This window comes from Chiloscyllium punctatum, chromosome 5 (genome assembly GCF_047496795.1).
Source record: "Chiloscyllium punctatum isolate Juve2018m chromosome 5, sChiPun1.3, whole genome shotgun sequence".
NCBI classification, from domain to species: domain Eukaryota; kingdom Metazoa; phylum Chordata; class Chondrichthyes; order Orectolobiformes; family Hemiscylliidae; genus Chiloscyllium; species Chiloscyllium punctatum.
Window position 1 is genome coordinate 42,130,183 of NC_092743.1, and position 27,546 is coordinate 42,157,728.

Consider the following 27,546-nt stretch of genomic DNA (forward strand, 5'->3'; position numbering starts at 1 on the left):
CAAAAACCCTTTGGATTTTCCTTAACTCTATCTGCCAAAGCTATCTCAGGTCCCCTTTTTACCCTCCTGATTTCCCTACTGTCTTTACACTCTTGTACGGATTCACTCGATCTATCCTGTCTATACCTGACAAGTGCTTCCTTCTTTTCCTAAAGCAAACCCTCATTTTCTTAGGCTCTTTGGTAAACGGAAGCACCTCCCTTCTTGCCTGCATGGAGTGCTGAGCAAAGGATCTTAGTGCGCTGTGACGTGGCTCTCCAGTAGCGGAGCCATCGAGACAAAGAAGTGAAAGGCTTTGCCGAATGTTGCCTGCCAAGCGCAAGACATACCGGGCTTTGCCGAGCTCCTGACGCCACGGCTCTGCGGTACCGCGAGTGGGCCGTGTCTCTGCACGGGCCAGAGCCCAGCATGTAACGGGCGACGTGCGTGATTGTGGATTGAAAGCCGATATCCTGGCCACACTGGAGCTGCAGCTTTCTGACGAGGGTTGCTCTGTGGCTCGCGGCACCTTGAAAACAGGCCTATTTGGGCACGCGGTATGAGCCTCGGCTGTCGGCTGGCCTTCTTAGCGCTGTAGGCAGCGCGTCAGTCTCACAATCTGACGGTCCTGAGTTCAATCCTCAGAGAAGGCACGACTGTGGCCTTTGTCACCGGGCGTGTTTTCTTTCTCTCCGCGGGCAATAATAATTGCTTTGGACGGCTTCACGCCTGATTTGAACTGACCACACCAGAGCAAACGCGTTGCTGGAAGGTTTAACATCTGGGCGACACGTGCTCAACTTTTTTTTCTGCACAGCATTTTGTGAACTCACCATCGTGCTATCTGTGCAGCAGCAAAGACTGGAGCCACACGCAGGGTTCACGCGAGGGTCACACTGCTTGCGTCTCAAGCGTGTCCCCAGGAAAAGCACTGTGGAGAATGTGGGCATCGATCCCACTGCCTCTCGCATGCTAAGCGAGCGCTCTACCATTTGAGCTAATTCCCCTACAATGTGCACTTGCTTAGCCCCCATGGTGCTTCGGAACGATGAGCTGAGAGCAGCAGGCGATTTCCTCTCGAGATTGCACGCTGTATTCAACCGAACAACGCGACGCGACTATCGACACATCCGAGCAGCAGCAGCAGCACGTGCGCGAAGTCTTCTGGAAAACACAGTGCCGCCGAAAGAATCGCCAGCGAGACGCTCTGAGATTCCAGAATCCAAACGAACCGATCGGCGCCAGCAGTCACAACAAGTGTGAGGGAGCACTCGAGAGCGCTGTCTGACTGATTGGAGACTTGCGACACGTTCAAGTGAGTGCTGACTGACTGCGTGGATGTTGTGATCTCTGAGAGTCTCGCACTCCTCAGGGATACGATCGCCTACGTGCAGGACAGGGGGGTGGACACCTGCCTCATCAGCCTGGACCAGGAGAAAGCCTTTGACAGGATATCGCATACATATATGAGGGATGTCCTCTCCAAAATGGGCTTTGGGGAGGGAATCGGAAATTGGATCAGACTGCTCTACACCAACATTGTCAGTGCAGTCTCAATCAATGGGTGGGAATCAGATAGCTTCCCTGTAAGATCTGGAGTCAGGCAGGGATGCCCCCTCTCACCCGCCTTGTTTGTGTGTTGCATAGAGCCATTTGCCGAATCCATCAGGAAGGATGCGAGCCTGAGAGGGGTGACTATTCCTGGCAGCGGGGGCCTGCAGGTTAAGGCCTCCCTGTACATGGATGACGTCGCTGTTTTCTGCTCGGATCCGCTGTCCGTGCACAGACTCGTGTGCATCTGCGACCAGTTCGAACGGGCCTCGGGGGCCAAGGTAAACCGAGGCAAGAGCGAGGCCATGCTCTTCGGGAACTGGGCCGACCAATCCTCTATCCCCTTCACCGTCAGGACTGACCACCTGAAGGTGCTGGGTATTTGGTTCGGGGGGGCTGGGGCGTGCGCCAAGACCTGGGAGGAGCGGATCAGGAAGATGAGACAGAAACTAGGCAGATGGGGGCAACGGTCGCTCTCCATCGCGGGAAAAAACCTGGTCATCAGGTGTGAGGTACTCTCAGTATTGCTATATGTGGCACAGGTCTGGCCTATCCCCAGGACCTGTGCCGCCGCAGTCACCCGGGCCATCTTCCAATTCATTTGGAGATCAAAGATGGACCGGGTCCGAAGAGACTCTATGTACAAAGACCGGTGCAATGGGGGAAAAAACATGCCCAATGCCACCCTCACCCTGATGGCCACCTTTGTGTGTGGCTGCATCAAGCTGTGCGTGGATCCCCGGTACGCAAACACCAAGTGTCACTACGTACTGAGGTTCTACCTGTCCCCGGTGTTGCGAAGGATGGGCCTGGCCTCGCTGCCGCGGAACGCTCCGAGTAGTTGGACCGTTCCGTATCACCTGTCCTTCGTGGAGAAATTTATGAGGAAAAACACCTTTGACCACAAGTCCATCAGGAAGTGGTCAGCACGTAGCGTCCTTGAGACCCTTCGGGAAAAGGAGAGGGCGGATCCTGTCGAGCGGTTCCCTGAGCAGACTGTCAAAGCCATTTGGCAGAATGCCTCATCGCCAGAACTTTCCAACAAGCACCAAGACGTGGCTTGGCTGGTGGTGAGAAGGGCTCTGCCTGTGAGATCCTTTATGCACGCCCGGACTCTCTGCCGCACCGCACGCTGCCCTCGAAGTGGCTGCGGGGGGGACGAGACTGTCACACACCTCCTTCTGGAATGTGCCTATGCAGAGGAAGTCTGGAGAGGAATGCAGTGGTGCTTGTCGAGGTTCGTCCCGAGCAGCGCCGTGACGCGGGACTCCGTGCTCTACGGCCTGTTCCCCGGGACTCACACCGAGACGAACATTAACTGCGCCTGGAGGATCATCAACTCGGTGAAGGACGCTCTCTGGGCGGTCCGAAACCTGTTGATCTTCCAGCTGAAGGAGTTGACCCCGACCGAGTGTTGCAGACTGGCACATTCCAAGGTCCAAGACTACGTGTTGAGGGACGCGCTGAAGCTTGGGGCAGCTGCCGCCAAGGCGCGGTGGGGAAAGACCACTGTGTAAGATCGGCCTGCCGAAAGAAGAACAGGGGGCCCATACAGATGTTTTTTTGGGCTCTGCTGATGCCTCAGCCAAATATATGTATATATACAAGATTGAAAAAATGCACAGGATTGTAAAGGACAAGAATAAAGTCGAATCTGTGTTTGTAAATATGGACATATGTATGGCATGATCCAATGTACAGACCATCAAATCATTTATGAATAAAGTATATTTTTGAAATAAAAAAAAAAGTTCCTCCACAGGGCTCCCTGCTGCTCGTGGTTTGCAACTGCAGACGTCACAGCACACCAACAGGCAGACTTCTCTGAAGAAGAAGAAGAAGAAGAAGGTGTATTTTGGAGAAAGAGAACACTTGGGGCTGTTACCAGACGAAAAAAGAGGGCTTCTCCTTCATCCTCGTGAGCTGCAGCCCTGCGGTCAGGTTCCGCAAAGTGCTGCTTTCAGATACACGCCAAGCAGGCCGAGATGCAAAGAGCAACCGCCACTCGTCTGAAGCAGCACCCGCGAGCCCTGTCTGACCGGTAGGGCCTTTCCTAAGTGCTGACCTGCTCGGATGCGTTGCTGTTCAACTTGTGCAACTGTGGAAGTGGCACACCCCGTGCAGGCCAGATTTCATGAAGAGGAAACGAAGAGAAGTCCACAGGCAGTTTTCCGACAGGAATGGAAGACTCCTTCGTCCGGACGTTGACATAGTAAGTTGTCATCGAGCAGTTTAGAGCGCCGCTTCGCGGGAAAACTTTGCTTGAAAGGAGTCATAGAGTCATAGAGATGTACGTCACGGAAAGAGACCCGTCGGTCGGACCTTTCCGACCAGATATCCCATCCCAATCTAGTCGTACCTGCCGGCACCCGGGCCATATCCCTCCAAACCCTTCCTATTCATATAGCCACCCAGATGCCTTTTAAATATTGCAATTGTACTCGCCTCCGCCACTTCCTCTGGCAGCTCATTCCATACACGTACCACCCTCTGTGTGAAAAAGGTGTCCCTTAGTTCTCTTTCATATCTTTTCCCTCTCACCCTAAACCTCTGCCCTCTAGTGCTGGTCTCCCGCACCCCAGGGAAAAGACTTTCTCTCTTTATCCGATCTATACGCCTCATGATTTTATATCACCCATACAAATATCTCAGCAAGGGGCCCAGCAATCACTTCCTTAGCTTCCCCCAGACCTGATCAGGTCCTGGGCATTGATCCACTTGTACGCGCTTCAAGGCATCCAGCATTCCTCCTCTGCAATGTGGACAATTTTCAAGATGTCACCATCCATTTCCCTATATTCTATACTTCTCCCTACATTCTATCCTTTTCCACAGTAAACACTGATGCAAAATACTCGTTTAGTATCGGCCCAGCCTCTCCTGCGGCTCGGCACAAAGGCCGCTGTGCTGATCCCCGAGGGGCCCTATTCTCTCCCTAGTCACCCTTTTGTCCTTATAATGTATTTGCAAAATCCCTTTGGATTTTCCTTAACTCTATCTGCCAAAACTATCTCAGGTCCCCTTTTTACCCTCCTGATTTCCCTACTGTCTTTACACTCTGGAAAACACGGTGCCGCCGAAAGAATCGCCAGCGAGACGCTCTGAGATTCCAGAATCCAAACGAACCGATCGGCGCCAGCAGTCACAACAAGTGTGAGGTAGCACTCGAGAGCGCTGTCTGACTGATTGGAGACTTGCGACACGTTCAAGTGAGTGCTGACTGACTGCGTGGATGTTGTGTTCCTCCAGAGGGACCGGTGGATCGGACGGTGTTTGTGAAGAAAGTTCTGCTGGAGTGTTGCGGCCTTGCAGCCGCAGACGTGTACTGCCTGCAGGATTTCCCTGGGGCAGGCTACTTCGATGTGACCTTCAGAAGCGCGAAGCTGTGCGAACAGCTCCTGAAGGTCTTCAAGGAGAAGGAAGGGGAGCCGCTGTTCTCCATCTTGTCGGCGACGCCATTGTGTGTGCTTCCTGCACAGAGGAACCGGGTTGTTACAATCCATATGTACAACCCCTACGTTCCAGCGGCTGATGTCCTGACCTTCCTGGGAAGGTACGTCCAAGTCGAGGGAGAAGCCACCGATGTGATCGACCCCTTTGGGATCTGGACCAGTAAGAGGCAGGTCAAGGTAACTCTGAGGGCCGATGACAGTGGGAACATCCTCCACCCACCCTCGAGCTTCGCAATCGGAGGGAGCAGAGGCTACCTGACATATGCAGGGCAGCCCAAAGTGTGCCGAACCTGCGGGAAGTCGGGACACGTGGCGGTGGATTGCAAAGTGACCATCTGCAGGAACTGCAAACAGGAGGGTCACTTGACAAAGGACTGTCGGGAGGAAAAGAGCTGCAACCTGTGCGGGGAGGCGGGCCACATGTACAAGGCCTGCCCAAGACGAGGAGCCGCCACCTACGCACAGATGGCCGGAGGTGGCAACACGAGCCGCGGACCGACAAAGTCTAACGAGGTACCGCGAATCAGCAAAGGAACGGTGCCTGGAGGCACCCAGAAGGAAGGGAAAGTTGTAGAGGAGCAGGCAGCAGACAGCGGGGAGATGCAGCAGCCGACCCAAGCTCCTGCAAGACAGACGGAGGAAATGGAAGAGGAGGGATCAAAGGAGGCAGAGCAGTGGATTATCGTTAAAAACAGGAAAAGGAAACCTCTCGAGGGCCCCAAAGCCACCAAGCGAAGGGGGAAGAGACACCTCCAAGAGGAGGATACGGGCAGCTCCTCCGAGGGTGAGGACGGGCGCAAGAAGGGTCGCCTCCGGAGGAAGAGGCAGAGCGCCGTGGGGAGAAAGGAGGGCAACACCGCCCAAGAAGGAAAAGACGATCCCTCTGAGGGGATGGGTGAAGGCCTCCCCCTACCCGGTGAGAACCAAGGGGTACCCACCGGCCCACAGCTCCAGGGAACTGGGAGCAGCGTCCCAGTGACAGCCCTGATGTCAGATGGAGAACGGGGCGATGCGGACCCTGGGTCTGACACGATGACACCAGAGCGGGGAAATGACTCCAGCGTGGAGCCGGACAACTACCTCAGCCCTGGGAAGGTCCAGCAGTTTGCTGTCACCACGGGGATGCACGCAGCTACCCCACTGGAGCAAGACCAGAAGAAAATGGACACTGGTAACCCCGCAAACTGTTAAAATGGGGTTTAAAATTGCCAGCATAAATGTGCGTAGCATTAAAGCGGCTACGCGATGTGTTTCAACGCTGGCCTTCCTGGCCAACGTCAAAGCCGACGTCCTGTTTCTGCAGGAGTGCGGGATACCGCACCTCAGCAGTTACAGGAGATGGTCGAGCTTGTGGGCCCACGGGCCGTCAGTGTGGTCGGGGGGCAACGATAGCCGCGCCTCCGGCCTGGGTATCCTGTTGCGGGGAGGCAACTTCACCATCTCCGAGGTTAAGGAGGTGGTGGGCGGGCGCCTCCTCGTCGTGGACGTCAAATACAGAAACGCTCCCGTGAGACTAATCAACGTGTACGCCCCAGTGGGTAAGAGTGAACGGTTGGCCGTCCTGCAACAGCTTCCACTGCTGCTGGCTACGTCCAGGCCGGTCATTCTGGCCGGAGACTTCAACTGCATCATTGATGCTGATGGACGATCCGGCGGGGGGGACAGTAAACCGGACGCTACGTCCAGGGCCCTGATGGAAACGGTCAAAGACGCCAAGCTGCACGACGTCTTCAGCGCCCCTGCAGACGGAGCGCAGCGTAGATACACCTGGTCACGGGCAGACGGGTCTATCCGCTCAAGGATAGATTACCTGTTTGTGTCCCGAACGCTCTCGGTCAGATCCACCGACGTCAAGCCGGTGTTCTTCTCTGACCACTGCCTCCTGCTGGCCGACTGTCACCTACAGGACGAACAGCGGGCGGGCAAGGGAACGTGGAAACTGAACACTAAGCTGTTGACCCCGGGAAACATCGAAGAGCTCAAGAGGGATTACGCAGGTTGGAGAACCGTGAAGCCCCTCTTTGAGTCTCCAGCGGACTGGTGGGAAACGGTAAAAGGGAACATCAAGAGGTTCTTTATCCTCAAAGGTGTCCAGGAGGCGAGAGAGAGGCGGGGAAAACTGTCCCAGCTCCAGGAAAGTATGCAGAACCTGCTCCTGCTGCAGACGATGGGGGTGGAGGTCACGGAGGACCTCAAGGAGGTGAAGGGCCAGCAAGCCTCGCTCTTTGCCTCGGAGGCCTCCAGGATAATCTTCCGGTCCAGGGTCCGCTCGGTGGAGCAGGACGAGACGTGCTCACGTTTCTTCTTCCAGAAGGTGCACAAAGAGAGCTCCGTGCTCAGCAGCCTGAAGAAAGAAGATGGCTCGGTAACGTCATCTCAGGCTGACGTCATGAGGATCAGCAAATCCTTCTACGCCAGCCTGTATGACTCGAAGCCGACCGACAGCGCGGCCTCCCAGTCGTTCCTGTCCTCTATCACGGAGGTCCTAGATGACGGAACACGAGAGAGGCTGGACCAGCCGCTATCTCTGGATGAACTGACCAAGGCCCTCGAGTCCTTCGAAAAGAATAAAACTCCCGGAAGCGACGGCTTACCGGTCGAGGTTTATTCCGCTCTTTGGGACTTGATCGGCCAGGACCTGCTGGAGGTGTATGTCAGTATGCTCCGGGCAGGTACCATGAGTGAATCCATGAGGAAAGGCATCATCACCCTCGTCTACAAGCGGAAGGGGGAGAGGGAGGAAATTAGAAATTGGAGACCGATCTCACTGTTAAATGCAGACTACAAAATCCTGTCAAAGGTCATCGCCAACCGGGTCAGGTCTGCTCTGGGATCGGTGATCCACCCGGACCAAACCTGTGCTGTACCGGGCAGGAAGATCTCTGAGAGTCTCGCACTCCTCAGGGATACGATCGCCTACGTGCAGGACAGGGGGGTGGACACCTGCCTCATCAGCCTGGACCAGGAGAAAGCCTTTGACAGGATATCGCATACATATATGAGGGATGTCCTCTCCAAAATGGGCTTTGGGGAGGGAATCGGAAATTGGATCAGACTGCTCTACACCAACATTGTCAGTGCAGTCTCAATCAATGGGTGGGAATCAGATAGCTTCCCTGTAAGATCTGGAGTCAGGCAGGGATGCCCCCTCTCACCCGCCTTGTTTGTGTGTTGCATAGAGCCATTTGCCGAATCCATCAGGAAGGATGCGAGCCTGAGGGGGGTGACTATTCCTGGCAGCGGGGGCCTGCAGGTTAAGGCCTCCCTGTACATGGATGACGTCGCTGTTTTCTGCTCGGATCCGCTGTCCGTGCACAGACTCGTGTGCATCTGCGACCAGTTCGAACGGGCCTCGGGGGCCAAGGTAAACCGAGGCAAGAGCGAGGCCATGCTCTTCGGGAACTGGGCCGACCAATCCTCTATCCCCTTCACCGTCAGGACTGACCACCTGAAGGTGCTGGGTATTTGGTTCGGGGGGGCTGGGGCGTGCGCCAAGACCTGGGAGGAGCGGATCAGGAAGATGAGAGAGAAACTAGGCAGATGGGGGCAACGGTCGCTCTCCATCGCGGGAAAAAACCTGGTCATCAGGTGTGAGGTACTCTCAGTATTGCTATATGTGGCACAGGTCTGGCCTATCCCCAGGACCTGTGCCGCCGCAGTCACCCGGGCCATCTTCCAATTCATTTGGAGATCAAAGATGGACCGGGTCCGAAGAGACTCTATGTACAAAGACCGGTGCAATGGGGGAAAAAACACGCCCAATGCCACCCTCACCCTGATGGCCACCTTTGTGTGTGGCTGCATCAAGCTGTGCGTGGATCCCCGGTACGCAAACACCAAGTGTCACTACGTACTGAGGTTCTACCTGTCCCCGGTGTTGCGAAGGATGGGCCTGGCCTCGCTGCCGCGGAACGCTCCGAGTAGTTGGACCGTTCCGTATCACCTGTCCTTCGTGGAGATATTTATGAGGAAAAACACCTTTGACCACAAGTCCATCAGGAAGTGGTCAGCACGTAGCGTCCTTGAGACCCTTCGGGAAAAGGAGAGGGCGGATCCTGTCGAGCGGTTCCCTGAGCAGACTGTCAAAGCCATTTGGCAGAATGCCTCATCGCCAGAACTTTCCAACAAGCACCAAGACGTGGCTTGGCTGGTGGTGAGAAGGGCTCTGCCTGTGAGATCCTTTATGCACGCCCGGACTCTCTGCCGCACCGCACGCTGCCCTCGAAGTGGCTGCGGGGGGGACGAGACTGTCACACACCTCCTTCTGGAATGTGCCTATGCAGAGGATGTCTGGAGAGGAATGCAGTGGTGCTTGTCGAGGTTCGTCCCGAGCAGCGCCGTGACGCGGGACTCCGTGCTCTACGGCCTGTTCCCCGGGACTCACACCGAGATGAACATTAACTGCGCCTGGAGGATCATCAACTCGGTGAAGGACGCTCTCTGGGCGGTCCGAAACCTGTTGATCTTCCAGCTGAAGGAGTTGACCCCGACCGAGTGTTGCAGACTGGCACATTCCAAGGTCCAAGACTACGTGTTGAGGGACGCGCTGAAGCTTGGGGCAGCTGCCGCCAAGGCGCGGTGGGGAAAGACCACCGTGTAAGATCGGCCTGCCGAAAGAAGAACAGGGGGCCCATACAGATGTTTTTTTGGGCTCTGCTGATGCCTCAGCCAAATATATGTATATATACAAGATTGAAAAAATGCACAGGATTGTAAAGGACAAGAATAAAGTCGAATCTGTGTTTGTAAATATGGACATATGTATGGCATGATCCAATGTACAGACCATCAAATCATTTATGAATAAAGTATATTTTTGAAATAAAAAAAGTTGTGTTCCTCCAGAGGGCTCCCTGCTGCTCGTGGTTTGCAACTGCAGACGTCACAGCACACCAACAGGCAGACTTCTCTGAAGAAGAAGAAGGTGTATTTTGGAGAAAGAGAACACTTGGGGCTGTTACCAGACGAAAAAAGAGGGCTTCTCCTTCATCCTCGTGAGCTGCAGCCCTGCGGTCAGGTTCCGCAAAGTGCTGCTTTCAGATACACGCCAAGCAGGCCGAGATGCAAAGAGCAACCGCCACTCGTCTGAAGCAGCACCCGCGAGCCCTGTCTGACCGGTAGGGCCTTTCCTAAGTGCTGACCTGCTCGGATGCGTTGCTGTTCAACTTGTGCAACTGTGGAAGTGGCACACCCCGTGCAGGCCAGATTTCATGAAGAGGAAACGAAGAGAAGTCCACAGGCAGTTTTCCGACAGGAATGGAAGACTCCTTCGTCCGGACGTTGACATAGTAAGTTGTCATCGAACAGTTTAGAGCACCGCTTCGCGGGAAAACTTTGCTTGAAAGGAGTCATAGAGTCATAGAGATGTACGTCACGGAAAGAGACCCTTCGGTCGGACCTTTCCGACCAGATATCCCATCCCAATCTCGTCGTACCTGCCGGCACCCGGGCCATATCCCTCCAAACCCTTCCTATTCATATAGCCACCCAGATGCCTTTTAAATATTGCAATTGTACTTGCCTCCGCCACTTCCTCTGGCAGCTCATTCCATACACGTACCACCCTCTGTGTGAAAAAGGTGCCCCTTAGTTCTCTTTCATATCTTTTCCCTCTCACCCTAAACCTCTGCCCTCTAGTGCTGGTCTCCCGCACCCCAGGGAAAAGGCTTTCTCTATTTATCCAATCTATACGCCTCATGATTTTATATCAACCATACAAATATCTCAGCAAGGGGCCCAGCAATCACTTCCTTAGCTTCCCCCAGACCTGATCAGGTCCTGGGCATTGATCCACTTGTACGCGCTTCAAGGCACCAGCATTCCTCCTCTGCAATGTGGACAATTTTCAAGATGTCACCATCCATTTCCCTATATTCAATACTTCTCCCTACATTCTATCCTTTTCCACAGTAAACACTGATGCAAAATACTCGTTTAGTATCGGCCCAGCCTCTCCTGCGGCTCGGCACAAAGGCCGCTGTGCTGATCCTCGAAGGGCCCTATTCTCTCCCTAGTCACCCTTTTGTCCTTATAATGTATTTGCAAAATCCCTTTGGATTTTCCTTAACTCTATCTGCCAAAACTATCTCAGGTCCCCTTTTTACCCTCCTGATTTCCCTACTGTCTTTACACTCTTGTACGGATTCACTCGATCTATCCTGTCTATACCTGATATGTGCTTCCTTCTTTTCCTGAAGCAAACCCTCATTTTCTTAGGCTCTTTGGTAAACGGAAGCACCTCCCTTCTTGCCTGCATGGAGTGCTGAGCAAAGGATCTTAGTGCGCTGTGACGTGGCTCTCCAGTAGCGGAGCCATCGAGACAAAGAAGTGAAAGGCTTTGCCGAATGTTGCCTGCCAAGCGCAAGACATACCGGGCTTTGCCGAGCTCCTGACGCCACGGCTCTGCGGTACCGCGAGTGGGCCGTGTCTCTGCACGGGCCAGAGCCCAGCATGTAACGGGCGACGTGCGTGATTGTGGATTGAAAGCCGATATCCTGGCCTCACTGGAGCTGCAGCTTTCTGACGAGGGTTGCTCTGTGGCTCGCGGCACCTTGAAAACAGGCGTTTTTGGGCACGCGGTATGAGCCTCGGCTGTCGGCTGGCCTTCTTAGCGCAGTAGGCCGCGCGTCAGTCTCACAATCTGAAGGTCCTGAGTTCAATCCTCAGAAAAGGCAAGACTGTGGCCTTTGTCACCGGGCGTGTTTTCTTTCTCTCCGCGGGCAATAATAATTGCTTTGGACGGCTTCACGCCTGATTTGAACTGACCACACCAAAGCAAACGCGTTGCTGGAAGGTTTAACATCTGGGCGACACGTGCTCAACTTTTTTTTCTGCACAGCATTTTGTGAACTCACCATCGTGCTATCTGTGCAGCAGCAAAGACTGGAGCCACACGCAGGGTTCACGCGAGGGTCACACTGCTTGCGTCTCAAGCGTGTCCCCAGGAAAAGCACTGTGGAGAATGTGGGCATCGATCCCACTGCCTCTCGCATGCTAAGCGAGCGCTCTACCATTTGAGCTAATTCCCCTACAATGTGCACTTGCTTAGCCCCCATGGTGCTTCGGAACGATGAGCTGAGAGCAGCAGGCGATTTCCTCTCGAGATTGCACGCTGTATTCAACCGAACAACGCGACGCGACTATCGACACATCCGAGCAGCAGCAGCAGCACGTGCGCGAAGTCTTCTGGAAAACACAGTGCCGCCGAAAGAATCGCCAGCGAGACGCTCTGAGATTCCAGAATCCAAACGAACCGATCGGCGCCAGCAGTCACAACAAGTGTGAGGGAGCACTCGAGAGCGCTGTCTGACTGATTGGAGACTTGCGACACGTTCAAGTGAGTGCTGACTGACTGCGTGGATGTTGTGTTCCTCCAGAGGGCTCCCTGCTGCTCGTGGTTTGCAACTGCAGACGTCACAGCACACCAACAGGCAGACTTCTCTGAAGAAGAAGAAGGTGTATTTTGGAGAAAGAGAACACTTGGGGCTGTTACCAGACGAAAAAAGAGGGCTTCTCCTTCATCCTCGTGAGCTGCAGCCCTGCGGTCAGGTTCCGCAAAGTGCTGCTTTCAGATACACGCCAAGCAGGCCGAGATGCAAAGAGCAACCGCCACTCGTCTGAAGCAGCACCCGCGAGCCCTGTCTGACCGGTAGGGCCTTTCCTAAGTGCTGACCTGCTCGGATGCGTTGCTGTTCAACTTGTGCAACTGTGGAAGTGGCACACCCCGTGCAGGCCAGATTTCATGAAGAGGAAACGAAGAGAAGTCCACAGGCAGTTTTCCGACAGGAATGGAAGACTCCTTCGTCCGGACGTTGACATAGTAAGTTGTCATCGAGCAGTTTAGAGCGCCGCTTCGCGGGAAAACTTTGCTTGAAAGGAGTCATAGAGTCATAGAGATGTACGTCACGGAAAGAGACCCGTCGGTCGGACCTTTCCGACCAGATATCCCATCCCAATCTAGTCGTACCTGCCGGCACCCGGGCCATATCCCTCCAAACCCTTCCTATTCATATAGCCACCCAGATGCCTTTTAAATATTGCAATTGCACTCGCCTCCGCCACTTCCTCTGGCAGCTCATTCCATACACGTACCACCCTCTGTGTGAAAAAGGTGCCCCTTAGTTCTCTTTCATATCTTTTCCCTCTCACCCTAAACCTCTGCCCTCTAGTGCTGGTCTCCCGCACCCCAGGGAAAAGACTTTCTCTCTTTATCCGATCTATACGCCTCATGATTTTATATCAACCATACAAATATCTCAGCAAGGGGCCCAGCAATCACTTCCTTAGCTTCCCCCAGACCTGATCAGGTCCTGGGCATTGATCCACTTGTACGCGCTTCAAGGCATCCAGCATTCCTCCTCTGCAATGTGGACAATTTTCAAGATGTCACCATCCATTTCCCTATATTCTATACTTCTCCCTACATTCTATCCTTTTCCACAGTAAACACTGATGCAAAATACTCGTTTAGTATCGGCCCAGCCTCTCCTGCGGCTCGACACAAAGGCCGCTGTGCTGATCCCCGAGGGGCCCTATTCTCTCCCTAGTCACCCTTTTGTCCTTATAATGTATTTGCAAAAACCCTTTGGATTTTCCTTAACTCTATCTGCCAAAGCTATCTCAGGTCCCCTTTTTACCCTCCTGATTTCCCTACTGTCTTTACACTCTTGTACGGATTCACTCGATCTATCCTGTCTATACCTGACAAGTGCTTCCTTCTTTTCCTGAAGCAAACCCTCATTTTCTTAGGCTCTTTGGTAAACGGAAGCACCTCCCTTCTTGCCTGCATGGAGTGCTGAGCAAAGGATCTTAGTGCGCTGTGACGTGGCTCTCCAGTAGCGGAGCCATCGAGACAAAGAAGTGAAAGGCTTTGCCGAATGTTGCCTGCCAAGCGCAAGACATACCGGGCTTTGCCGCGCTCCTGACGCCACGGCTCTGCGGCACCGCGAGTGGGCCGTGTCTCTGCACGGGCCAGAGCCCAGCATGTAACGGGCGAGGTGCGTGATTGTGGATTGAAAGCCGATATCCTGGCCTCACTCGAGCTGCAGCTTTCTGACGAGGGTTGCTCTGTGGCTCGCAGCACCTTGAAAACCGGCCTATTTGGGCACGCGGTATGAGCCTCGGCTGTCGGCTGGCCTTCTTAGCGCAGTAGGCAGCGCGTCAGTCTCGTAATCTGAAGGTCCTGAGTTTAATCCTCAGAGAAGGCAAGACTGTGGCCTTTGTCACCTTACGCGTTTTCTTTCTCTCCGCGGGCAATAATATTTGCTTTGGACGGCTTCACGCCTGCTTTGAACTGACCACACCAGAGCAAACGCGTCGCTGGAAGGTTTAACATCTGGGCGACACGTGCTCAACTTGTTTTTCTGCACAGCATTTTGTAAACTCACCATCGTGCTATCTGTGCAGCAGCAAAGACTGGAGCCACACGCAGGGTTCACGCGAGGGTCACACTGCTTGCGCCTCCCCAGGAAAAGCACTGTGGAGAATGTGGGCATCGATCCCACTACCTCTCGCATGCAAAGCGAGCGCTCTACCATTTGAGCTAATTCCCCTAAACTGTACACTTGCTTAGCCCCCATGGTGTTTCGGAAGGATGAGCTGAGAGCAGCAGGCGATTTCCTCTCGAGATTGCACGCTGTATTCAACCGAACAACGCGACGCGACTATCGACACATCCGAGCAGCAGCAGCAGCAGCACGTGCGCGAAGTCTTCTGGAAAACACGGTGCCGCCGAAAGAATCGCCAGCGAGACGCTCTGAGATTCCAGAATCCAAACGAACCGATCGGCGCCAGCAGTCACAACAAGTGTGAGGTAGCACTCGAGAGCGCTGTCTGACTGATTGGAGACTTGCGACACGTTCAAGTGAGTGCTGACTGACTGCGTGGATGTTGTGTTCCTCCAGAGGGCTCCCTGCTGCTCGTGGTTTGCAACTGCAGACGTCACAGCACACCAACAGGCAGACTTCTCTGAAGAAGAAGAAGAAGAAGAAGGTGTATTTTGGAGAAAGAGAACACTTGGCGCTGTTACCAGACAAAAAAAGAGGGCTTCTCCTTCATCCTCGTGAGCTGCAGCCCTGCGGTCAGGTTCCGCAAAGTGCTGCTTTCAGATACACGCCAAGCAGGCCGAGATGCAAAGAGCAACCGCCACTCGTCTGAAGCAGCACCCGCGAGCCCTGTCTGACCGGTAGGGCCTTTCCTTAGTGCTGACCTGCTCGGATGCGTTGCTGTTCAACTTGTGCAACTGTGGAAGTGGCACACCCCGTGCAGGCCAGATTTCATGAAGAGGAAACGAAGAGAAGTCCACAGGCAGTTTTCCGACAGGAATGGAAGACTCCTTCGTCCGGACGTTGACATAGTAAGTTGTCATCGAGCAGTTTAGAGCGCCGCTTCGCGGGAAAACTTTGCTTGAAAGGAGTCATAGAGATGTACGTCACGGAAAGAGACCCTTCGGTCGGACCTTTCCGACCAGATATCCCATCCCAATCTAGTCGTACCTGCCGGCACCCGGGCCATATCCCTCCAAACCCTTCCTATTCATATAGCCACCCAGGTGCCTTTTAAATGTTACAATTGTACTCGCCTCCGCCACTTCCTCTGGCAGCTCATTCCATACACGTACCACCCTCTGTGTGAAAAAGGTGCCCCTTAGTTCTCTTTCATATCTTTTCCCTCTCACCCTAAACCTCTGCCCCTCTAGTGCTGGTCTCCCGCACCCCAGGGAAAAGACTTTGTCTATTTATCCGATCTATACGCCTCATGATTTTATATCACCCATACAAATATCTCAGCAAGGGGCCCAGCAATCACTTTCTTAGCTTCCCCCAGACCTGATCAGGTCCTGGGCATTGATCCACTTGTACGCGCTTCAAGGCATCCAGCATTCCTCCTCTGCAATGTGGACAATTTTCAAGATGTCACCATCCATTTCCCTATATTCTATACTTCTCCCTACATTCTATCCTTTTCCACAGTAAACACTGATGCAAAATACTCGTTTAGTATCGGCCCAGCCTCTCCTGCGGCTCGACACAAAGGCCGCTGTGCTGATCCTCGAGGGGCCCTCTTCTCTCCCTAGTCACCCTTTTGTCCTTATAATGTATTTGCAAAAACCCTTTGGATTTTCCTTAACTCTCTCTGCCAAAGCTATCTCAGGTCCCCTTTTTACCCTCCTGATTTCCCTACTGTCTTTACACTCTTGTACGGATTCACTCGATCTATCCTGTCTATACCTGACATGTGCTTCCTTCTTTTCCTGAAGCAAACCCTCATTTTCTTAGGCTCTTTGGTAAACGGAAGCACCTCCCTTCTTGCCTGCATGGAGTGCTGAGCAAAGGATCTTAGTGCGCTGTGACGTGGCTCTCCAGTAGCGGAGCCATCGAGACAAAGAAGTGAAAGGCTTTGCCGAATGTTGCCTGCCAAGCGCAAGACATACCGGGCTTTGCCGCGCTCCTGACGCCACGGCTCTGCGGCACCGCGAGTGGGCCGTGTCTCTGCACGGGCCAGAGCCCAGCATGTAACGGGCGAGGTGCGTGATTGTGGATTGAAAGCCGATATCCTGGCCTCACTCGAGCTGCAGCTTTCTGACGAGGGTTGCTCTGTGGCTCGCAGCACCTTGAAAACCGGCCTATTTGGGCACGCGGTATGAGCCTCGGCTGTCGGCTGGCCTTCTTAGCGCAGTAGGCAGCGCGTCAGTCTCGTAATCTGAAGGTCCTGAGTTTAATCCTCAGAGAAGGCAAGACTGTGGCCTTTGTCACCTTACGCGTTTTCTTTCTCTCCGCGGGCAATAATATTTGCTTTGGACGGCTTCACGCCTGCTTTGAACTGACCACACCAGAGCAAACGCGTCGCTGGAAGGTTTAACATCTGGGCGACACGTGCTCAACTTGTTTTTCTGCACAGCATTTTGTAAACTCACCATCGTGCTATCTGTGCAGCAGCAAAGACTGGAGCCACACGCAGGGTTCACGCGAGGGTCACACTGCTTGCGCCTCCCCAGGAAAAGCACTGTGGAGAATGTGGGCATCGATCCCACTACCTCTCGCATGCAAAGCGAGCGCTCTACCATTTGAGCTAATTCCCCTAAACTGTACACTTGCTTAGCCCCCATGGTGTTTCGGAAGGATGAGCTGAGAGCAGCAGGCGATTTCCTCTCGAGATTGCACGCTGTATTCAACCGAACAACGCGACGCGACTATCGACACATCCGAGCAGCAGCAGCAGCAGCACGTGCGCGAAGTCTTCTGGAAAACACGGTGCCGCCGAAAGAATCGCCAGCGAGACGCTCTGAGATTCCAGAATCCAAACGAACCGATCGGCGCCAGCAGTCACAACAAGTGTGAGGTAGCACTCGAGAGCGCTGTCTGACTGATTGGAGACTTGCGACACGTTCAAGTGAGTGCTGACTGACTGCGTGGATGTTGTGTTCCTCCAGAGGGCTCCCTGCTGCTCGTGGTTTGCAACTGCAGACGTCACAGCACACCAACAGGCAGACTTCTCTGAAGAAGAAGAAGAAGAAGAAGGTGTATTTTGGAGAAAGAGAACACTTGGCGCTGTTACCAGACAAAAAAAGAGGGCTTCTCCTTCATCCTCGTGAGCTGCAGCCCTGCGGTCAGGTTCCGCAAAGTGCTGCTTTCAGATACACGCCAAGCAGGCCGAGATGCAAAGAGCAACCGCCACTCGTCTGAAGCAGCACCCGCGAGCCCTGTCTGACCGGTAGGGCCTTTCCTTAGTGCTGACCTGCTCGGATGCGTTGCTGTTCAACTTGTGCAACTGTGGAAGTGGCACACCCCGTGCAGGCCAGATTTCATGAAGAGGAAACGAAGAGAAGTCCACAGGCAGTTTTCCGACAGGAATGGAAGACTCCTTCGTCCGGACGTTGACATAGTAAGTTGTCATCGAGCAGTTTAGAGCGCCGCTTCGCGGGAAAACTTTGCTTGAAAGGAGTCATAGAGATGTACGTCACGGAAAGAGACCCTTCGGTCGGACCTTTCCGACCAGATATCCCATCCCAATCTAGTCGTACCTGCCGGCACCCGGGCCATATCCCTCCAAACCCTTCCTATTCATATAGCCACCCAGGTGCCTTTTAAATGTTGCAATTGTACTCGCCTCCGCCACTTCCTCTGGCAGCTCATTCCATACACGTACCACCCTCTGTGTGAAAAAGGTGCCCCTTAGTTCTCTTTCATATCTTTTCCCTCTCACCCTAAACCTCTGCCCCTCTAGTGCTGGTCTCCCGCACCCCAGGGAAAAGACTTTGTCTATTTATCCGATCTATACGCCTCATGATTTTATATCACCCATACAAATATCTCAGCAAGGGGCCCAGCAATCACTTTCTTAGCTTCCCCCAGACCTGATCAGGTCCTGGGCATTGATCCACTTGTACGCGCTTCAAGGCATCCAGCATTCCTCCTCTGCAATGTGGACAATTTTCAAGATGTCACCATCCATTTCCCTATATTCTATACTTCTCCCTACATTCTATCCTTTTCCACAGTAAACACTGATGCAAAATACTCGTTTAGTATCGGCCCAGCCTCTCCTGCGGCTCGACACAAAGGCCGCTGTGCTGATCCTCGAGGGGCCCTCTTCTCTCCCTAGTCACCCTTTTGTCCTTATAATGTATTTGCAAAAACCCTTTGGATTTTCCTTAACTCTCTCTGCCAAAGCTATCTCAGGTCCCCTTTTTACCCTCCTGATTTCCCTACTGTCTTTACACTCTTGTACGGATTCACTCGATCTATCCTGTCTATACCTGACATGTGCTTCCTTCTTTTCCTGAAGCAAACCCTCATTTTCTTAGGCTCTTTGGTAAACGGAAGCACCTCCCTTCTTGCCTGCATGGAGTGCTGAGCAAAGGATCTTAGTGCGCTGTGACGTGGCTCTCCAGTAGCGGAGCCATCGAGACAAAGAAGTGAAAGGCTTTGCCGAATGTTGCCTGCCAAGCGCAAGACATACCGGGCTTTGCCGCGCTCCTGACGCCACGGCTCTGCGGCACCGCGAGTGGGCCGTGTCTCTGCACGGGCCAGAGCCCAGCATGTAACGGGCGAGGTGCGTGATTGTGGATTGAAAGCCGATATCCTGGCCTCACTCGAGCTGCAGCTTTCTGACGAGGGTTGCTCTGTGGCTCGCAGCACCTTGAAAACCGGCCTATTTGGGCACGCGGTATGAGCCTCGGCTGTCGGCTGGCCTTCTTAGCGCAGTAGGCAGCGCGTCAGTCTCGTAATCTGAAGGTCCTGAGTTTAATCCTCAGAGAAGGCAAGACTGTGGCCTTTGTCACCTTACGCGTTTTCTTTCTCTCCGCGGGCAATAATATTTGCTTTGGACGGCTTCACGCCTGATTTGAACTGACCACACCAGAGCAAACGCGTTGCTGGAAGGTTTAACATCTGGGCGACACGTGCTCAACTTTTTTTTCTGCACAGCATTTTGGGAACTCACCATCGTGCTATCTGTGCAGCAGCAAAGACTGGAGCCACACGCAGGGTTCACGCGAGGGTCACACTGCTTGCGTCTCAAGCGTGTCCCCAGGAAAAGCACTGTGGAGAATGTGGGCATCGATCCCACTACCTCTCGCATGCTAAGCGAGCGCTCTACCATTTGAGCTAATTCCCCTACAACGTGCACTTGCTTAGCCCCCATGGTGCTTCGGAACGATGAGCTGAGAGCAGCAGGCGATTTCCTCTCGAGATTGCACGCTGTATTCAACCGAACAACGCGACGCGACTATCGACACATCCGAGCAGCAGCAGCAGCACGTGCGCGAAGTCTTCTGGAAAACACAGTGCCGCCGAAAGAATCGCCAGCGAGACGCTCTGAGATTCCAGAATCCAAACGAACCGATCGGCGCCAGCAGTCACAACAAGTGTGAGGTAGCACTCGAGAGCGCTGTCTGACTGATTGGAGACTTGCGACACGTTCAAGTGAGTGCTGACTGACTGCGTGGATGTTGTGTTCCTCCAGAGGGCTCCCTGCTGCTCGTGGTTTGCAACTGCAGACGTCACAGCACACCAACAGGCAGACTTCTCTGAAGAAGAAGAAGGTGTATTTTGGAGAAAGAGAACACTTGGGGCTGTTACCAGACGAAAAAAGAGGGCTTCTCCTTCATCCTCGTGAGCTGCAGCCCTGCGGTCAGGTTCCGCAAAGTGCTGCTTTCAGATACACGCCAAGCAGGCCGAGATGCAAAGAGCAACCGCCACTCGTCTGAAGCAGCACCCGCGAGCCCTGTCTGACCGGTAGGGCCTTTCCTAAGTGCTGACCTGCTCGGATGCGTTGCTGTTCAACTTGTGCAACTGTGGAAGTGGCACACCCCGTGCAGGCCAGATTTCATGAAGAGGAAACGAAGAGAAGTCCACAGGCAGTTTTCCGACAGGAATGGAAGACTCCTTCGTCCGGACGTTGACATAGTAAGTTGTCATCGAGCAGTTTAGAGCGCCGCTTCGCGGGAAAACTTTGCTTGAAAGGAGTCATAGAGTCATAGAGATGTACGTCACGGAAAGAGACCCGTCGGTCGGACCTTTCCGACCAGATATCCCATCCCAATCTAGTCGTACCTGCCGGCACCCGGGCCATATCCCTCCAAACCCTTCCTATTCATATAGCCACCCAGATGCCTTTTAAATATTGCAATTGCACTCGCCTCCGCCACTTCCTCTGGCAGCTCATTCCATACACGTACCACCCTCTGTGTGAAAAAGGTGCCCCTTAGTTCTCTTTCATATCTTTTCCCTCTCACCCTAAACCTCTGCCCTCTAGTGCTGGTCTCCCGCACCCCAGGGAAAAGACTTTCTCTCTTTATCCGATCTATACGCCTCATGATTTTATATCAACCATACAAATATCTCAGCAAGGGGCCCAGCAATCACTTCCTTAGCTTCCCCCAGACCTGATCAGGTCCTGGGCATTGATCCACTTGTACGCGCTTCAAGGCATCCAGCATTCCTCCTCTGCAATGTGGACAATTTTCAAGATGTCACCATCCATTTCCCTATATTCTATACTTCTCCCTACATTCTATCCTTTTCCACAGTAAACACTGATGCAAAATACTCGTTTAGTATCGGCCCAGCCTCTCCTGCGGCTCGACACAAAGGCCGCTGTGCTGATCCCCGAGGGGCCCTATTCTCTCCCTAGTCACCCTTTTGTCCTTATAATGTATTTGCAAAAACCCTTTGGATTTTCCTTAACTCTATCTGCCAAAGCTATCTCAGGTCCCCTTTTTACCCTCCTGATTTCCCTACTGTCTTTACACTCTTGTACGGATTCACTCGATCTATCCTGTCTATACCTGACAAGTGCTTCCTTCTTTTCCTGAAGCAAACCCTCATTTTCTTAGGCTCTTTGGTAAACGGAAGCACCTCCCTTCTTGCCTGCATGGAGTGCTGAGCAAAGGATCTTAGTGCGCTGTGACGTGGCTCTCCAGTAGCGGAGCCATCGAGACAAAGAAGTGAAAGGCTTTGCCGAATGTTGCCTGCCAAGCGCAAGACATACCGGGCTTTGCCGCGCTCCTGACGCCACGGCTCTGCGGCACCGCGAGTGGGCCGTGTCTCTGCACGGGCCAGAGCCCAGCATGTAACGGGCGAGGTGCGTGATTGTGGATTGAAAGCCGATATCCTGGCCTCACTCGAGCTGCAGCTTTCTGACGAGGGTTGCTCTGTGGCTCGCAGCACCTTGAAAACCGGCCTATTTGGGCACGCGGTATGAGCCTCGGCTGTCGGCTGGCCTTCTTAGCGCAGTAGGCAGCGCGTCAGTCTCGTAATCTGAAGGTCCTGAGTTTAATCCTCAGAGAAGGCAAGACTGTGGCCTTTGTCACCTTACGCGTTTTCTTTCTCTCCGCGGGCAATAATATTTGCTTTGGACGGCTTCACGCCTGCTTTGAACTGACCACACCAGAGCAAACGCGTCGCTGGAAGGTTTAACATCTGGGCGACACGTGCTCAACTTGTTTTTCTGCACAGCATTTTGTAAACTCACCATCGTGCTATCTGTGCAGCAGCAAAGACTGGAGCCACACGCAGGGTTCACGCGAGGGTCACACTGCTTGCGCCTCCCCAGGAAAAGCACTGTGGAGAATGTGGGCATCGATCCCACTACCTCTCGCATGCAAAGCGAGCGCTCTACCATTTGAGCTAATTCCCCTAAACTGTACACTTGCTTAGCCCCCATGGTGTTTCGGAAGGATGAGCTGAGAGCAGCAGGCGATTTCCTCTCGAGATTGCACGCTGTATTCAACCGAACAACGCGACGCGACTATCGACACATCCGAGCAGCAGCAGCAGCAGCACGTGCGCGAAGTCTTCTGGAAAACACGGTGCCGCCGAAAGAATCGCCAGCGAGACGCTCTGAGATTCCAGAATCCAAACGAACCGATCGGCGCCAGCAGTCACAACAAGTGTGAGGTAGCACTCGAGAGCGCTGTCTGACTGATTGGAGACTTGCGACACGTTCAAGTGAGTGCTGACTGACTGCGTGGATGTTGTGTTCCTCCAGAGGGCTCCCTGCTGCTCGTGGTTTGCAACTGCAGACGTCACAGCACACCAACAGGCAGACTTCTCTGAAGAAGAAGAAGAAGAAGAAGGTGTATTTTGGAGAAAGAGAACACTTGGCGCTGTTACCAGACAAAAAAAGAGGGCTTCTCCTTCATCCTCGTGAGCTGCAGCCCTGCGGTCAGGTTCCGCAAAGTGCTGCTTTCAGATACACGCCAAGCAGGCCGAGATGCAAAGAGCAACCGCCACTCGTCTGAAGCAGCACCCGCGAGCCCTGTCTGACCGGTAGGGCCTTTCCTTAGTGCTGACCTGCTCGGATGCGTTGCTGTTCAACTTGTGCAACTGTGGAAGTGGCACACCCCGTGCAGGCCAGATTTCATGAAGAGGAAACGAAGAGAAGTCCACAGGCAGTTTTCCGACAGGAATGGAAGACTCCTTCGTCCGGACGTTGACATAGTAAGTTGTCATCGAGCAGTTTAGAGCGCCGCTTCGCGGGAAAACTTTGCTTGAAAGGAGTCATAGAGATGTACGTCACGGAAAGAGACCCTTCGGTCGGACCTTTCCGACCAGATATCCCATCCCAATCTAGTCGTACCTGCCGGCACCCGGGCCATATCCCTCCAAACCCTTCCTATTCATATAGCCACCCAGGTGCCTTTTAAATGTTACAATTGTACTCGCCTCCGCCACTTCCTCTGGCAGCTCATTCCATACACGTACCACCCTCTGTGTGAAAAAGGTGCCCCTTAGTTCTCTTTCATATCTTTTCCCTCTCACCCTAAACCTCTGCCCCTCTAGTGCTGGTCTCCCGCACCCCAGGGAAAAGACTTTGTCTATTTATCCGATCTATACGCCTCATGATTTTATATCACCCATACAAATATCTCAGCAAGGGGCCCAGCAATCACTTTCTTAGCTTCCCCCAGACCTGATCAGGTCCTGGGCATTGATCCACTTGTACGCGCTTCAAGGCATCCAGCATTCCTCCTCTGCAATGTGGACAATTTTCAAGATGTCACCATCCATTTCCCTATATTCTATACTTCTCCCTACATTCTATCCTTTTCCACAGTAAACACTGATGCAAAATACTCGTTTAGTATCGGCCCAGCCTCTCCTGCGGCTCGACACAAAGGCCGCTGTGCTGATCCTCGAGGGGCCCTCTTCTCTCCCTAGTCACCCTTTTGTCCTTATAATGTATTTGCAAAAACCCTTTGGATTTTCCTTAACTCTCTCTGCCAAAGCTATCTCAGGTCCCCTTTTTACCCTCCTGATTTCCCTACTGTCTTTACACTCTTGTACGGATTCACTCGATCTATCCTGTCTATACCTGACATGTGCTTCCTTCTTTTCCTGAAGCAAACCCTCATTTTCTTAGGCTCTTTGGTAAACGGAAGCACCTCCCTTCTTGCCTGCATGGAGTGCTGAGCAAAGGATCTTAGTGCGCTGTGACGTGGCTCTCCAGTAGCGGAGCCATCGAGACAAAGAAGTGAAAGGCTTTGCCGAATGTTGCCTGCCAAGCGCAAGACATACCGGGCTTTGCCGCGCTCCTGACGCCACGGCTCTGCGGCACCGCGAGTGGGCCGTGTCTCTGCACGGGCCAGAGCCCAGCATGTAACGGGCGAGGTGCGTGATTGTGGATTGAAAGCCGATATCCTGGCCTCACTCGAGCTGCAGCTTTCTGACGAGGGTTGCTCTGTGGCTCGCAGCACCTTGAAAACCGGCCTATTTGGGCACGCGGTATGAGCCTCGGCTGTCGGCTGGCCTTCTTAGCGCAGTAGGCAGCGCGTCAGTCTCGTAATCTGAAGGTCCTGAGTTTAATCCTCAGAGAAGGCAAGACTGTGGCCTTTGTCACCTTACGCGTTTTCTTTCTCTCCGCGGGCAATAATATTTGCTTTGGACGGCTTCACGCCTGCTTTGAACTGACCACACCAGAGCAAACGCGTCGCTGGAAGGTTTAACATCTGGGCGACACGTGCTCAACTTGTTTTTCTGCACAGCATTTTGTAAACTCACCATCGTGCTATCTGTGCAGCAGCAAAGACTGGAGCCACACGCAGGGTTCACGCGAGGGTCACACTGCTTGCGCCTCCCCAGGAAAAGCACTGTGGAGAATGTGGGCATCGATCCCACTACCTCTCGCATGCAAAGCGAGCGCTCTACCATTTGAGCTAATTCCCCTAAACTGTACACTTGCTTAGCCCCCATGGTGTTTCGGAAGGATGAGCTGAGAGCAGCAGGCGATTTCCTCTCGAGATTGCACGCTGTATTCAACCGAACAACGCGACGCGACTATCGACACATCCGAGCAGCAGCAGCAGCAGCACGTGCGCGAAGTCTTCTGGAAAACACGGTGCCGCCGAAAGAATCGCCAGCGAGACGCTCTGAGATTCCAGAATCCAAACGAACCGATCGGCGCCAGCAGTCACAACAAGTGTGAGGTAGCACTCGAGAGCGCTGTCTGACTGATTGGAGACTTGCGACACGTTCAAGTGAGTGCTGACTGACTGCGTGGATGTTGTGTTCCTCCAGAGGGCTCCCTGCTGCTCGTGGTTTGCAACTGCAGACGTCACAGCACACCAACAGGCAGACTTCTCTGAAGAAGAAGAAGAAGAAGAAGGTGTATTTTGGAGAAAGAGAACACTTGGCGCTGTTACCAGACAAAAAAAGAGGGCTTCTCCTTCATCCTCGTGAGCTGCAGCCCTGCGGTCAGGTTCCGCAAAGTGCTGCTTTCAGATACACGCCAAGCAGGCCGAGATGCAAAGAGCAACCGCCACTCGTCTGAAGCAGCACCCGCGAGCCCTGTCTGACCGGTAGGGCCTTTCCTTAGTGCTGACCTGCTCGGATGCGTTGCTGTTCAACTTGTGCAACTGTGGAAGTGGCACACCCCGTGCAGGCCAGATTTCATGAAGAGGAAACGAAGAGAAGTCCACAGGCAGTTTTCCGACAGGAATGGAAGACTCCTTCGTCCGGACGTTGACATAGTAAGTTGTCATCGAGCAGTTTAGAGCGCCGCTTCGCGGGAAAACTTTGCTTGAAAGGAGTCATAGAGATGTACGTCACGGAAAGAGACCCTTCGGTCGGACCTTTCCGACCAGATATCCCATCCCAATCTAGTCGTACCTGCCGGCACCCGGGCCATATCCCTCCAAACCCTTCCTATTCATATAGCCACCCAGGTGCCTTTTAAATGTTGCAATTGTACTCGCCTCCGCCACTTCCTCTGGCAGCTCATTCCATACACGTACCACCCTCTGTGTGAAAAAGGTGCCCCTTAGTTCTCTTTCATATCTTTTCCCTCTCACCCTAAACCTCTGCCCCTCTAGTGCTGGTCTCCCGCACCCCAGGGAAAAGACTTTGTCTATTTATCCGATCTATACGCCTCATGATTTTATATCACCCATACAAATATCTCAGCAAGGGGCCCAGCAATCACTTTCTTAGCTTCCCCCAGACCTGATCAGGTCCTGGGCATTGATCCACTTGTACGCGCTTCAAGGCATCCAGCATTCCTCCTCTGCAATGTGGACAATTTTCAAGATGTCACCATCCATTTCCCTATATTCTATACTTCTCCCTACATTCTATCCTTTTCCACAGTAAACACTGATGCAAAATACTCGTTTAGTATCGGCCCAGCCTCTCCTGCGGCTCGACACAAAGGCCGCTGTGCTGATCCTCGAGGGGCCCTCTTCTCTCCCTAGTCACCCTTTTGTCCTTATAATGTATTTGCAAAAACCCTTTGGATTTTCCTTAACTCTCTCTGCCAAAGCTATCTCAGGTCCCCTTTTTACCCTCCTGATTTCCCTACTGTCTTTACACTCTTGTACGGATTCACTCGATCTATCCTGTCTATACCTGACATGTGCTTCCTTCTTTTCCTGAAGCAAACCCTCATTTTCTTAGGCTCTTTGGTAAACGGAAGCACCTCCCTTCTTGCCTGCATGGAGTGCTGAGCAAAGGATCTTAGTGCGCTGTGACGTGGCTCTCCAGTAGCGGAGCCATCGAGACAAAGAAGTGAAAGGCTTTGCCGAATGTTGCCTGCCAAGCGCAAGACATACCGGGCTTTGCCGCGCTCCTGACGCCACGGCTCTGCGGCACCGCGAGTGGGCCGTGTCTCTGCACGGGCCAGAGCCCAGCATGTAACGGGCGAGGTGCGTGATTGTGGATTGAAAGCCGATATCCTGGCCTCACTCGAGCTGCAGCTTTCTGACGAGGGTTGCTCTGTGGCTCGCAGCACCTTGAAAACCGGCCTATTTGGGCACGCGGTATGAGCCTCGGCTGTCGGCTGGCCTTCTTAGCGCAGTAGGCAGCGCGTCAGTCTCGTAATCTGAAGGTCCTGAGTTTAATCCTCAGAGAAGGCAAGACTGTGGCCTTTGTCACCTTACGCGTTTTCTTTCTCTCCGCGGGCAATAATATTTGCTTTGGACGGCTTCACGCCTGCTTTGAACTGACCACACCAGAGCAAACGCGTCGCTGGAAGGTTTAACATCTGGGCGACACGTGCTCAACTTGTTTTTCTGCACAGCATTTTGTAAACTCACCATCGTGCTATCTGTGCAGCAGCAAAGACTGGAGCCACACGCAGGGTTCACGCGAGGGTCACACTGCTTGCGCCTCCCCAGGAAAAGCACTGTGGAGAATGTGGGCATCGATCCCACTACCTCTCGCATGCAAAGCGAGCGCTCTACCATTTGAGCTAATTCCCCTAAACTGTACACTTGCTTAGCCCCCATGGTGTTTCGGAAGGATGAGCTGAGAGCAGCAGGCGATTTCCTCTCGAGATTGCACGCTGTATTCAACCGAACAACGCGACGCGACTATCGACACATCCGAGCAGCAGCAGCAGCAGCACGTGCGCGAAGTCTTCTGGAAAACACGGTGCCGCCGAAAGAATCGCCAGCGAGACGCTCTGAGATTCCAGAATCCAAACGAACCGATCGGCGCCAGCAGTCACAACAAGTGTGAGGTAGCACTCGAGAGCGCTGTCTGACTGATTGGAGACTTGCGACACGTTCAAGTGAGTGCTGACTGACTGCGTGGATGTTGTGTTCCTCCAGAGGGCTCCCTGCTGCTCG

The 27,546-nt window shown here is 53.4% G+C and overlaps 14 non-coding genes across 14 annotated transcripts; 6 read left to right on the plus strand and 8 right to left on the minus strand.

Moving 5' to 3' along the window:
* Positions 1–913: 913 nt before the first annotated feature.
* On the minus strand, positions 914–986 carry trnaa-agc (transfer RNA alanine (anticodon AGC)). The gene has a single exon. It is a non-coding gene; the product is annotated as a tRNA-Ala (tRNA).
* A 10,951-nt stretch (positions 987–11,937) lies between these two features.
* Positions 11,938–12,010, minus strand: trnaa-agc (transfer RNA alanine (anticodon AGC)). Its single transcript has one exon. It is a non-coding gene; the product is annotated as a tRNA-Ala (tRNA).
* A 2,105-nt stretch (positions 12,011–14,115) lies between these two features.
* Positions 14,116–14,188, plus strand: trnat-cgu (transfer RNA threonine (anticodon CGU)). The gene has a single exon. It is a non-coding gene; the product is annotated as a tRNA-Thr (tRNA).
* Positions 14,189–14,460: 272 nt separating this feature from the next.
* trnaa-ugc (transfer RNA alanine (anticodon UGC)) lies at positions 14,461–14,533 on the minus strand. The gene has a single exon. It is a non-coding gene; the product is annotated as a tRNA-Ala (tRNA).
* A 2,110-nt stretch (positions 14,534–16,643) lies between these two features.
* On the plus strand, positions 16,644–16,716 carry trnat-cgu (transfer RNA threonine (anticodon CGU)). The gene has a single exon. It is a non-coding gene; the product is annotated as a tRNA-Thr (tRNA).
* A 272-nt stretch (positions 16,717–16,988) lies between these two features.
* On the minus strand, positions 16,989–17,061 carry trnaa-ugc (transfer RNA alanine (anticodon UGC)). The gene has a single exon. It is a non-coding gene; the product is annotated as a tRNA-Ala (tRNA).
* Positions 17,062–19,171: 2,110 nt separating this feature from the next.
* trnat-cgu (transfer RNA threonine (anticodon CGU)) lies at positions 19,172–19,244 on the plus strand. Its single transcript has one exon. It is a non-coding gene; the product is annotated as a tRNA-Thr (tRNA).
* A 281-nt stretch (positions 19,245–19,525) lies between these two features.
* Positions 19,526–19,598, minus strand: trnaa-agc (transfer RNA alanine (anticodon AGC)). Its single transcript has one exon. It is a non-coding gene; the product is annotated as a tRNA-Ala (tRNA).
* Positions 19,599–21,703: 2,105 nt separating this feature from the next.
* On the plus strand, positions 21,704–21,776 carry trnat-cgu (transfer RNA threonine (anticodon CGU)). Its single transcript has one exon. It is a non-coding gene; the product is annotated as a tRNA-Thr (tRNA).
* Positions 21,777–22,048: 272 nt separating this feature from the next.
* trnaa-ugc (transfer RNA alanine (anticodon UGC)) lies at positions 22,049–22,121 on the minus strand. The gene has a single exon. It is a non-coding gene; the product is annotated as a tRNA-Ala (tRNA).
* A 2,110-nt stretch (positions 22,122–24,231) lies between these two features.
* On the plus strand, positions 24,232–24,304 carry trnat-cgu (transfer RNA threonine (anticodon CGU)). The gene has a single exon. It is a non-coding gene; the product is annotated as a tRNA-Thr (tRNA).
* A 272-nt stretch (positions 24,305–24,576) lies between these two features.
* Positions 24,577–24,649, minus strand: trnaa-ugc (transfer RNA alanine (anticodon UGC)). The gene has a single exon. It is a non-coding gene; the product is annotated as a tRNA-Ala (tRNA).
* A 2,110-nt stretch (positions 24,650–26,759) lies between these two features.
* Positions 26,760–26,832, plus strand: trnat-cgu (transfer RNA threonine (anticodon CGU)). The gene has a single exon. It is a non-coding gene; the product is annotated as a tRNA-Thr (tRNA).
* Positions 26,833–27,104: 272 nt separating this feature from the next.
* trnaa-ugc (transfer RNA alanine (anticodon UGC)) lies at positions 27,105–27,177 on the minus strand. Its single transcript has one exon. It is a non-coding gene; the product is annotated as a tRNA-Ala (tRNA).
* Between the last annotated feature and the right edge of the window lie 369 nt (positions 27,178–27,546).